Source organism: Schistocerca piceifrons, chromosome 9 (genome assembly GCF_021461385.2).
Source record: "Schistocerca piceifrons isolate TAMUIC-IGC-003096 chromosome 9, iqSchPice1.1, whole genome shotgun sequence".
Classification (NCBI taxonomy): domain Eukaryota; kingdom Metazoa; phylum Arthropoda; class Insecta; order Orthoptera; family Acrididae; genus Schistocerca; species Schistocerca piceifrons.
This window is the reverse complement of record NC_060146.1, coordinates 97,287,549-97,299,946: the sequence shown is the minus strand read 5'-3', so window position 1 is coordinate 97,299,946 and position 12,398 is coordinate 97,287,549. Positions and strand designations below refer to the sequence as shown.

General features: G+C 45.7%; 1 protein-coding gene and 3 non-coding genes across 4 annotated transcripts in view; all 4 read left to right on the top strand.

Annotated features, from left to right (window-relative positions):
* LOC124717276 (poly [ADP-ribose] polymerase tankyrase-1-like) overlaps positions 1 to 12,398 on the top strand; it is a 93,957-nt gene that overhangs the window by 66,158 nt on the left and 15,401 nt on the right. The gene's annotated exons all lie outside the window — the stretch shown is intronic.
* Trnas-cga lies at positions 6,135 to 6,209 on the top strand. Its single transcript has one exon. It is a non-coding gene; the product is annotated as a tRNA-Ser (tRNA).
* Trnas-cga lies at positions 6,436 to 6,510 on the top strand. Its single transcript has one exon. It is a non-coding gene; the product is annotated as a tRNA-Ser (tRNA).
* Trnas-cga lies at positions 6,737 to 6,811 on the top strand. The gene has a single exon. It is a non-coding gene; the product is annotated as a tRNA-Ser (tRNA).

Sequence of the window (12,398 nt, the reverse complement as noted above, 5' to 3'; positions counted from 1 at the left end):
TATCCGTTGCCTGGCCCTTGTCCTCATGGGTCATTAAAGTACCAACATAAAGGAAAAAGACTTGCTACAGGCAGCCATTGCTGCACAGTGGCTGAAACTCGTGGAGGTTGAAAAACTGGCCAAGGATGGAAGGTCACTGAAACATAATTGTTTGGTGTTATATATCTGCTTCTAGTGCAGGATAATCAATTTTTTGTATTCTAGGATATATAAATTCAGTCTTTGTTGTTGTGGGAAACGAGTCACAAGTGGCTGGACAGAAATGACACGTTGGATGGCGCCAGTGTGTTTGGCATGAAAGCAGTCTCTCCCGATGTGCACGGACATAGACGTCACCTAATTTTTGTGTTGAGTCATCTGGTTGGCCTAGTGGCGCCACCCGTGCAGGCTCTGGGTTGTTTGTCACACGTCCACATCACAACTCGGTGTCCGGAATGCGTGGCGTTTGGGGCTACCGCCATCTCGGTTCCAGGGCAGAACTGGCTGTAGTCCCTGTGTGCTCTCTCGGCACGCAGCTCTCGCTGGCCGTTTCTTGGGTCAAGTGGTGTCAGTAGTGTCAGGAAACGACCTCACACAACATCCTATCACTGGTACAATTTTTCGTAGTTTGTATTATTTCGCAGTCTTTCTTGCATCCTTCTACAGCCCGGTTCTCGATAGAAGCTGCAGACACCGACGAAAGATCATAGTACGACTTAAGTACATCTAAAGGTTCTTGTCGGTCCACTGTGACATTGGATACCGCCTGGTGGGGTTGCGGGCTCGTGATGCGGTAGCAAAAGTATGTAAGCAGAGGACACGTGGAAGTGGAAATACGCTAGCGACGATAGGAGTTGCAAATGGGAAATTCCATTGAGACAAGCGACTTTGACAAAGAGCAGATTACACTACTGGCCATTTAAATTGCTACACCATGAAGATGACGTGCTACAGACGCGAAATTTAACGACAGGAAGAAGATGCTGTGATATGCAAATGATTACCTTATCAGAGCGTTCACACAAGGCTGGCGCCGGTGGCGACACCTACAACCTGCTGACATGAGCGAAGTTTCCAAACGATTTCTCATACAAAAAACAGCAGTTGACCGGCGTTGCCTGGTGAAACGTTGTTGCGATGCCTCATGTAAGGAAGAGAAATGCGTACCATGACGTTTCCGACTTTGATATACGTCGGATTGTAGCCTATCGCGATTACGGTTTATCGTATCGCGACATTGCTGCTCCCGTTGATCGAGATACAATGACTGTTAGCAGAATATGAAATCGGTGGGATCAGGAGGGTAATACGGAACGCCGTGCTGGATCGCAACGGCCTCGTATCACTATCAGTCGAGATGACAGGCGTCTTATCCGCATGGCTGTAACGGATCGTACAGCCACGTCTCGATCCCTGAGTCAACAGATGGGGACGTTTGCAAGACAACAGCCATCTGCACGAGTAGTTCGACGACGTTTGCAGCCGCATGGACTATCAGCTCGGAGACCATGGCTGCGGTTACCCTTGACGCTGCATCAAAGACAGGAGCGCCTGCGATCGTGTACTCAACGACGAATCTGGCTGCACGAATGGCAAAACGTCATTTTTTCGGATGAATCCATGATCTGTTTACAGCATCATTATGGTCGCATCCGTGTTTGGCGACATTGTGGTGAAAGCACATTGGAAGCGTGTATTCGTCGTCGCCATACTGGCGTATCATCCGGCGTGATTTTATGGGGTGCCATTGGTTACACGTCTCGATCGCCTCTTGTTCGTATTGACGGCGCTTTGAACAGTGGACGTTACATTTCTTATGTGTTACGACCCTCATTTGATCCCTGCGAAACCCTACATTTCAGCAGGATAATGCACGACCGCATGTTGTAGGTCCTGTACGGGCCTTTCTGGATATAGAAATTGTTCGACTGTTGCCCTGGCCAGCATATTCTCCAGATGTCTCACCAATTGAAAACGTCTGGGCAATGGTGGCCGAGCAAATGGCTCGTCACAATACGCCAGTCACTTCTGTGGTATCGGGTTGAAGCTGCATGGGCAGCTGTACACGCCATCCAAGCTCTGTTTGACTCAATGCCCAGGCGTATCAAGGCCGTTATTACGGCTAGAGGTGGTTGTTCTGGGTACTGATTTCTCAGGATCTATGCACCCAAATTGCGTGAAAATGTAATCACTTGTCAGTTCTAGTATAATATATTTTAATGGCGAGTAGTGTATTATTACACAGAGCCTGTGAACGAGTATCTCGGAAACAGTGAAGCTGGTCGAATGTTCACATTCTACTATTGTGAGCATCTACGGGAAGAGGTAGAAGGACGGTTAAAGTACCACTAGGCGCTAAATGGTTGGATGTCCACGACCGTCCCCAGAACGTAGGGTTCGGAGACTTGTCTGCTCTGTAAAGTAACGTAGATAGCGATCTGTGGCATCTGTGCCGAAAGAGCACAATGCAGGTGTATGCTCAAGTGCTTCGGAGCACACCCTTCATCGTACATTGTTGGACATGGAGCTCTGCAGGAGACCACCCGTACGTGTTCAAATTTTGACCCAGCTATATCGTCAATTACGATAGCAGTGGGTACAGAATCTTAGGAATTCGACCGTCGATCAATCTCAACGAGTCGGCTCTTCGGGTGAATCACAGTTTTCCTACACGAGGTCCCTGGTCGTCTCCATTAACGCCGTCTTCGAGGTGAACGGCGGCTCGAAACGTGCAGCGCGTTACGGGCGCAGGCTGTTGGGAGCAGTATTATGCTACGGGAGACGTTCTCCTGAACTTGCATGGGACCTGTGGTAGTAATCGAAGGTGCGCCGACAGCTGGGAACCACCTGCATCCCTTCATGCGTTATGTCTCCCGCGACGGCGATCTCATCTTTCAGTGTCTCGGAGCCAGAATAGCGCTGCAGTGGTTTGAGGAGCAGTATAGTGAAGCCACGTTGATGCCTCGGTGGGCAAATTCACCTGATGTAAATGCCACGGAAACAATCTGGATTGTATCAGGTGACATCACCGCGTACGAAAATCAGCGGCTGGTTATCTAGGCGAATTTCATGACCTGCGCGCAGACAGCTAATGCCACATACGTCCAAAAACCTACGAACAAACTGCTGGGTCCCTGATACGCACAATCTGTGTTGTACTCCGGTCCAAAGACGGAAAAATAACTTGTTTTTGGTCATCAGTGTATATTCAGTTTCAGAAAGAAAGTGTACGATATTCGAGTGGAACAGATGCTAAAGGAACTACAAGATACGAAATAATAACATTGCAGCGAGTGCTGTATCTCTTCTGGTCTAAGAAAGAAAACTACACTGATGGCATAGAACTGTGGACAGCAGATGGCACAGGTATGGAGATTACGAGAGCTGTGTTGTGCTACAGAAGATTTCTGTTCCTTTTAAACTCTACTTGTTTTGACAACAAGAGCGCAAGACAAGAAAGAAGAGTAACTGACAAACTTACAGTATTTCAATAACGAAAACACGACTTTGTGGTTTAAGGAATGACTAGCGAAAATCAGTGTGGCTACACGGAGAAATGACATCCAAATGCTCCACCATAAAATGACTCACCATTTAGAGCTAGTCCAGGTGCTCACCGTAAACGTGCACGCCAGGGTAAGCTCCCGCGCTCTCCTCAGGATTCCATATGGGCACGACTCGTGACTTTGTTGACGGGTGACTGCTTCCGCACTCCAGTTCCACTGGCCGCCGGAATGTCAGCCCGTGCGTCCTCGCAGTACACCGAGAGCCGGGTGACTACTCGCGTTGCTCCGTGCCTTGCCTGCCCTCTGTCACTGCCGTCAACCGACGCTCTTCACCTCGTGAGACGTGGCCGTGCTTCACAGAGGGCGCTAGCCAACCAAGACTCCGCAAAGCGCGTAACTATCCTGCCGAGAGCATCGCGAGAAGTCACGGCTAATATACCTAAATAAGCGAAGTTTCAGGGGTCATCGTTCTTTTGTTCAGCATATCCCGGACAGCAATAGGGGAAAGGAATACAGTAGAAGAAGAATGGGTAGCTTTGAGGAATGAAATAGTGAAGGCAGCAAAGGATCAAGTAGGTAAACAGACGAGGGCTAGTAGAAATTCTTGGGTAAAAGTAGAGATATTGAATTTAATTGATGAAAGGAGAATATACAAAAATGCAGTAAATGAAGCAGGCAAAAAGGAATACAAACGTCTCAAAAATGAGACCGACAGGAAGTGCAAAATGGCTAAGCAGGGATGGCTAGAGGACAAATGTAAGGATGTAGAGGCTTATCTCACTAGGGGTAAGATTGATACTGCCTACAGGAAAATTAAAGAGACCTTCGGAGAAATGATAACCACTTGCATGAATATCAAGAGCTCAGAAGGGAAAGCAGAAAGGTGGAAGGAGTATATAGAGGGTCTATACAGGGGCGATGTTCCTGAGGACAATCTTAAGGAAATGGAAGAGGATGTAGATAAAAATGAAATGGGAGATATGATACTGCGTGAAGAGTTTGACAGAGCACTAAAAGACCTGAGTCGAAACAAGGCCCCGGGAGTAGACAACATTCCATTAGAACTACTGACAGCCTTGGGAGAGCCAGTCCTGACAAAACTCTACCATCTGGCGAGCAAGATGTGTGAGACAGGCGAAATTCCCTCAGACTTCAAGAAGAATGTAATAATTCGAATCCCAAAGAAAGCAGGTGTTGACAGATGTGATTATTACCGAACTATCAGTTTAATAACTCACAGCTGCAAAATACTAACGCGAGTTCTTTACAGACGAATGGAAAAACTGGTAGAAGCCGACCTCGGGGAAAATCAGTTTGGATTCCGTAGAAACGTTGGAACACGTGAGGCAATACTTACCCTACGACTTATCTTAGAAGAAAGGTTAAGAAAGGCAAACCTGCGTTTCTACCATTTGTAGACTTACACAAAGCTTTTGACAATGTAGACTGGAAAACTCTCTTTCAAATTCTGAAGGTGGCAGGGGTAAAATACAGGGAGCGAAAGGCTATTTACAATTTGTGCAGAAACCAGATGGCAGTTATAAGAGTCGATGGACATGAAAGGGAAGCAGTGGTTGGGAAGGGAGTGAGACAGGGTTGTGGCCTCTCCCCGATGCTATTCAATCTGTATATTAAGCAAGCAGTAAAGCAAACAAAAGAAAAATTCTTAATAGGAATTAAAATCCATGGAGAAGAAATAAAAACTTTGAGGTTCGCCGATGACATTGCAATTCTGTCAGAGACAGCAAAGAACTTGGAAGAGCAGTGGGATGGAATGGACAGTGTCTTGAAAGGAGGATATAAGATGAACATCAACAAAAGCTTAACGAGGATAATGGAATGTAGTTGAATTAAGCGGTTGATGCTGAGGGAATTAGATTAGGAAATGAGACACTTAAAGTAGTAAAGGGGTTTTGCTATTTGGGGAGCAAAATAACTGATGATGGTCGAAGTAGAGAGGATATAAAATGTAGACTGGCAATGGCAAGGAAAGCGTTTCTGAAGAAGATAAATGTGTTAACGTCGAGTATTGATTTAAGTGTCAGGAAGTCGTTTCTGAAAGTATTTGTATGGAGTGTGGCCATGTATGGAAGTGAAACGTGGACGATAAATAGTTTAGACAAGAAGAGAATAGAAGCTTTCGAAATGGGTTGCTACAGAAGAATGCTGAAGATTAGATGGGTAGATCACATAACTAACGAGGAGGTAGTGAATAGAATTGGGGAGAAGAGGAGTTTGTGGCACAACTTGACTAGAAGAAGGGATCGGTTGGTAGGACATGTTCTGAGGCATCAAGGGATCACTAATTTAGTACTGGAGAGCAGCGTGGAGGGTAAAAATCGTAGAGGGAGACCAAGAGATGAATACACTAAGCAGATTCAGAAGGGTGTAGGCTGCAGTAGGTACTGGGAGATGAAGAAGCTTGCACAGGATAGAATAGCATGGAGAGCTGCATCAAACCAGTCTCAGGACTGAAGACCACAACAACAACAACATCTCGGACAATCTAGTGTGGAACGGGGTACAGGTTTCTGAACCGTGAATTTACTTTCAAAATGAGCTACCGAAGCAAGAGAGCTTCTGTAAAGTTTGGAAGGTAGGAGACGAGGTACTGGCAGAAGTAAAGCTGTGAGTACCGGGCGTGAGTCGTGCTTCGGTAGCTCAGTTGGTAGAGCACTTGCCCGCGAAAGGCAAAGGTCCCGAGTTCGAGTCTCGGTCGGGCACACAGTTTTAATCTGCCAGGAAGTTTCATATCAGCGCACACTCCGCTGCAGAGTGAAAATCTCATTCTGGAAACATCCCCCAGGCTGTGGCTAAGCCATGTCTCCGCAATATCCTTTCTTTCAGGAGTGCTAGTTCTGCAAGGTTCGCAGGAGAGCTTCTGTAAAGTTTGGAAGGTAGGAGACGAGGTACTGGCAGAAGTAAAGCTGTGAGTACCGGGCGTGAGTCGTGCTTCGGTAGCTCAGTTGGTAGAGCACTTGCCCGCGAAAGGCAAAGGTCCCGAGTTCGAGTCTCGGTCGGGCACATAGTTTTAATCTGCCAGGAAGTTTCATATCAGCGCACACTCCGCTGCAGAGTGAAAATCTCATTCTGGAAACATCCCCCAGGCTGTGGCTAAGCCATGTCTCCGCAATATCCTTTCTTTCAGGAGTGCTAGTTCTGCAAGGTTTGCAGGAGAGCTTCTGTAAAGTTTGGAAGGTAGGAGACGAGGTACTGGCAGAAGTAAAGCTGTGAGTACCGGGCGTGAGTCGTGCTTCGGTAGCTCAGTTGGTAGAGCACTTGCCCGCGAAAGGCAAAGGTCCCGAGTTCGAGTCTCGGTCGGGCACACAGTTTTAATCTGCCAGGAAGTTTCATATCAGCGCACACTCCGCTGCAGAGTGAAAATCTCATTCTGGAAACATCCCCCAGGCTGTGGCTAAGCCATGTCTCCGCAATATCCTTTCTTTCAGGAGTGCTAGTTCTGCAAGGTTCGCAGGAGAGCTTCTGTAAAGTTTGGAAGGTAGGAGACGAGGTACTGGCAGAAGTAAAGCTGTGAGTACCGGGCGTGAGTCGTGCTTCGGTAGCTCAGTTGGTAGAGCACTTCCCGCGAAAGGCAAAGGTCCCGAGTTCGAGTCTCGGTCGGGCACACAGTTTTAATCTGCCAGGAAGTTTCATATCAGCGCACACTCCGCTGCAGAGTGAAAATCTCATTCTGGATACTTTCAAAATCTTTTCTTAAAGAATTTACTTTATTTACTAGCGATTCATCAAGAACATTAACACATTTAATCACACTAGGTGAGAGTGGAAGCAGTAACTGATGAAAATGAAATTACCTTTAACAAATGGGAATTTTATTCATAAAAGCCTTTTCAAAAACAGATTTAAAATTTATAAGCAGAAAAGGACCCTCGAAATATCAAGTTACCATTTTATTAAGAGGCAGAAAGTGTAATATTGACAGTATGAGCCTTCGGGCTGAGAATCTTACCGCTCCCTTTCAACACGGCCGCAGTCACGACCGCTCACAACAACCTCAACACTGGTGCAAATCTGCAACACACCAGATTACTTTAAACTAAAAATTTTAACAACTCACATAAAGACATTAACTATGCAGCCCGTAAGAGGGATGGAAATGGTACAAATAAATTATTTGCCACCGCAAGTGCAATTTGTTTTTGAAAGTACTCTGACGGTGGAAGGGTGGCAACTATATAAAAATGACTATTTAAATAAAAGCCATCAAATTCAGACTTACATAAAATGTATAACATGCTCTGCATTACACATATGCCGCCTCGCAAGATGATAGGCAAGATAAAATCATATTTCAGGAATTCAGCCTTTACACCTTAATTCTATAAATTCGTTAACAGCCAGTCATGAGAGAGGCAGCTATTAACGAACGGCAGACCGACCGACAGACAGACAGACACTAACTGCCTAACAAATTCGGACGAGAGACAGACGAACAAGCTGAGAACGAGAGACTGACCAAGAAAACAAGTAGAATTCAACAAGTAAATAAAACAACATATCACGGATCACTTAACTTCTAATAAACTGCGATGTCTGGCGATGACCTGGAGCAGCACCCCCAAAACGCTCTCCCGAACCGTCCGCTGCCAGCCGCTTCAACGGACGCAGGAAGGCGCGTCGATCTCCCGTCTCATGGCGTCGCAGCTCGCCCCGGCCAGACCGATGTCGTGGGTTGACTCCTGTTGCTCTCGTGTCGGCCGCGAAGTCACTATCCCTCGCTATACGGCGCGGTCCACCGGACTGACGTGGCGATCTCACATGCGCCGACGCTCAAGACGGACAAGTCATCTTGTGTCTCAGTGCGCGACCGACCAACCGATCGATCCAACCGCCAATGACCATTGCCTGAATAAACTCGAGCAGACTGGCGGCCTAACAGATACTAGCACTCCGGACGACAGACAGATACTGACTGCCCCACACTGACCCGGCTGACCAACTGACCAGACTCACCGAGACTGACACACTGCCGAGTTCATAGCGCCCCTTAAATGCACGTGAATAGGAAACCTTTCCCCTTTCTCATCATAGGGAGACGCCAAAGCTGCGATTGCCACAGCGCCGCCACCGCCAGAAACGGAGGGGACTGCTTCACATCACGTGCTGCGGCGCGCTCTTCAAAACAGCAAATTTTACCACGGCTCAGTTTTTGTTACAGCAGATGCTGAAGCATTTCTCAGAAGTGATACTGAAGTCTCTTGTGGGAAACGACCTACATGACCAAAAGATGCTTCCATTTCTGCCTCTGATGTAGGTAGGCTTATTACTCACTCTGGGGGCTTCAGAAACCATACGATGGTAAACTGGTACATCAGATGCTCCTTTAGCCATCTCCTTGTTGAAAAAGCGGCTAACATGTATCGGTACACTGACAAAAAATAAACGTAAGATGCCACAACAATTTTTGCCTAAGAAATCTAGGGATTTCCATTCCCGTCTGTTTGGTTTCCGGAATGATATAATATCAGTTTCCGATTACCGGAAAAAAGAAGGCAGTTTTATTGGTTTTAGCTTTGCAAGATTCTGAAACTTTTGACTAAGCTACAGGTTAACCAGGGATAGCTTTCAATTACATTGTTACAGCTCTAATGGATATAGCAGGAATCAATAATCAAATAATTTTTCATGCGAAAGAGGTAAATCCAAGAAAGAAAAGAAGGATTTTCCATTATAAACCTTCAGCTAGTGCAAAGAGCTAAGATTCTTTCACTTCGTACTGACGCACCAATGGCCGGCCGGTGTGGCTGTGCGGTTCTAGGCGCTTTTGTCTGGAACCGCGTGACCGCTACGGTCTCAGGTTCGAATCCTGCCTCAGGCATGGATGTGTGTGATGTCCTTAGGTTAGTTAGGTTTAAGTAGTTCTAGGGGACTGATGACCTCAGATGTTAAGACCCATAGTGCTCAGAGCCATTTGAACCATTTTTTGACGCACCAATTTTCCTCGAGAAATAGAAAGAACCGTGGGTTGAAAGAATTGAGGAGAGTGCCACCGAGAAAAGATGGCGGAGTGTGTCACACGGACGAGCGGAAAACACCTCCATCACCATCAGATGGCACTCATGCCGCAGCTTTGTTTCCAAAAGGAACGTGAAAACAATGCATACGTGTGGGAAGCGTCAAGGAGCTCTCGAAAATGCACAAGAAAATTAGTGGTAACTGTGCAATCAAAAGAAAATGTGACTACTCATACTGCATCAATATAGAGACCCTATGTGGTTTTGTTTTGCAATGACAGAGTGGCGTTGTGCACTGTCTGCTGAAGAAAAGAGTTGGGGAAGATTGACCACGACAACACAGTGACATAATGTAAGTTCATTTTTTTATTGTTGAATTAAACAGCGATTCAGCTCACGTAACGTAAGTTTAATTTACCGTTGTATATGGGAACGATATCTGTATATTGAGCAATCAGTAAAGGAAACGAAATAAAAATTAGGAGTAGGTATTAAAATCCGTGGGGAAGAAAAAAAAAACTTTGAGGTTCGCCGATGACATCGTAATTCTGTCAGAGACAGCAAAGGACTTGGAAGAGCAGTTGAACGGAATGGGCAGAGTCTTGAAAGGAGGATATAAGATGAACATCAACAAAAGCAAAACGAGGATAATGGAATGTAGTCGAGTTAACTCGGGTGATGCTGAGGGAATTAGATTAAGAAATGAGACGCTTATAGTAGTAAAGGAGTTTTGCTATTTGGGGAGCAAAATAACTGATGATGGTCGAAGTAGAGAGAATATAAAATGTAAACTAGCAATGGCAAGGAAAGCGTTTCTGAAGAAGAGAAATTTGTTAACATCGAGTATAGATTTAAGTGTCAGGAAGTCGTTTCTGAAAGAATTTGTATGGAGTGTAGCCATGTATGGAAGTGAAACATGGACGATAAATAGTTTAGACAAGAAGAGAATTGAAGCTTTCGAAATGTGGTGCTACAGAAGAATGCTGAAGATTAGATGGGTAGATCACATAACTAATGAGGAGGTATTGAATAGAATTGGGGAGAAGAGGAGTTTGTGGCACAACTTGACTAGAAGAAGGGATCGATTGGTAGGACATGTTCTGAGGCATGAAGAGATCACCAATTTAGTATTGGAGGGAAGCGTGGAGGGTAAAAATCGTAGAGGGAGACCAAGAGATGAATACACTAAGCAGATTCAAAGGCATATAGGTTGCAGTAACTACTGGAAGAAGCTTGCACAGAATAGAGTAGCTTGGAGAGCTGCATCAAACCAATCTCAGGACTGAAGACAACAACAACAACAACAATGGGAACGAAGTTTTTCGCGGCGGCACTTACGTAAAAAACATTCTCGGTATTTTTGCCGCGTCAGTTCTGGATAAAATATCGAGCTCTTGACGATTACCTCCAGCGTCATCGTCAGGAACTGACTGTCGTCACTGCTGTTTTTTTTTCTTTTTTCCTTTACTGTAATTTTAATCACCTATACAGGCGGGCTTTCAGCAGCATATTACGCTGCTCTTCAGCCTTAAGTGGAACAAGAACATGACAGAGAGGTGATACAGACAATACAAAAAACGGCGGGCAAAAAATGGAGATGCAAAAAACATGCACTGCTGCTGTGGTAGCCTTATTTATAGGCCGTGGACGGCTTCTGATTGGTCGGCTTATCATTGGTCGGCGATTACGTACTGCTGTCGCAGACGATGTCACAGTGTGCGCCGGTGGCGCCACTGCTTCCGTTGGAACGTAAACCTTGGAAGGAACGTCTCTGCTGCTTCTCTGCATCAAGCGCTCGTTTCCATGCACAGCTCAGATGGTATCCGCTATCGCGTTTAATGTTATTTTGGCTCATTCTTATTTCAACAGCCTCCTTTATAACAGTATCACAGTACTTGGAGGTATGGGACAGAATTTTTGTTTCATCAGGAGGAAAAAGATCCGCCAGCATTTTCAAAGTGTCCTCCACAGGAACTTTTGTGAACATCGCTACCACATCCAGGCTGACTAAAATCTCCTGTAACTATAAAGTTGTTCCGGCACGTGATGACGGCCACCTACTTCTTGTATGGTAACAAATTTTATGAAATGACGGACGGTATGGCGATGGCCTCTCTGTTGTCTCCATCACTGGCTAACATTTTTATGGAGAATTTTGAAGAACGTGCATTAAATTCGGCTCCCTCCGTCCATCCTTATTTTATCGTTACGTTGACGACACATTTATGATCTGGCCACACGGCGCAGAGCTCTCGAACGATTCATGGAACACACGAACAGGATACATTCGAACATCCAGTTCACTATCGAGATGGAAAAGGAAGGGGACTGCCTTTCTTAGAAGTTTTAGTACAACGACAGGCGGACGGGCGTCTTGGCCACTCTCTGTACCGTAAGCCGACACATACCGGTTTATACCTGAATGCACAGAGTTTCCATCATCCAGCTCAGAAGAGAGCCGTTTTGAACACGTTGGTATATAGAGCAAAAACTGTTTCTGACGAGGACCACTTAAGGTCCGAGATTAACCATTTGAAGTACGTGTTCCGAAAGAATGGCTATGGTACACGCGATATAAAGGCAGCGTTCTCCAAAAAAGGGAAACGTGAAAATGCTGCACGCTCAAAGGATGAAACACCGATTGCGGTTCTTCCTTTTTGTGGCGCGATTTCCAACAAAATAAGAAGACTCCTGCGTAGACGAGATGCAAGACCTATTTTTCGTCCTTCTAAGAAAATTAAGATGATGGGCCCTGTTACGGACAATATCAGCCTCAGGATCCCTGGAGTTTATAATATACCCTGTGAGTGTGGAATTAGTTATATAGGTCAGACGATTCGTATTGTTTCTGACCGCTGTGCAGAACACCAACGCCATATTAAAAATATAGAACTGGAGAAATCAGCAATTGCAGAGCACAGCCTCACGAACAAACATA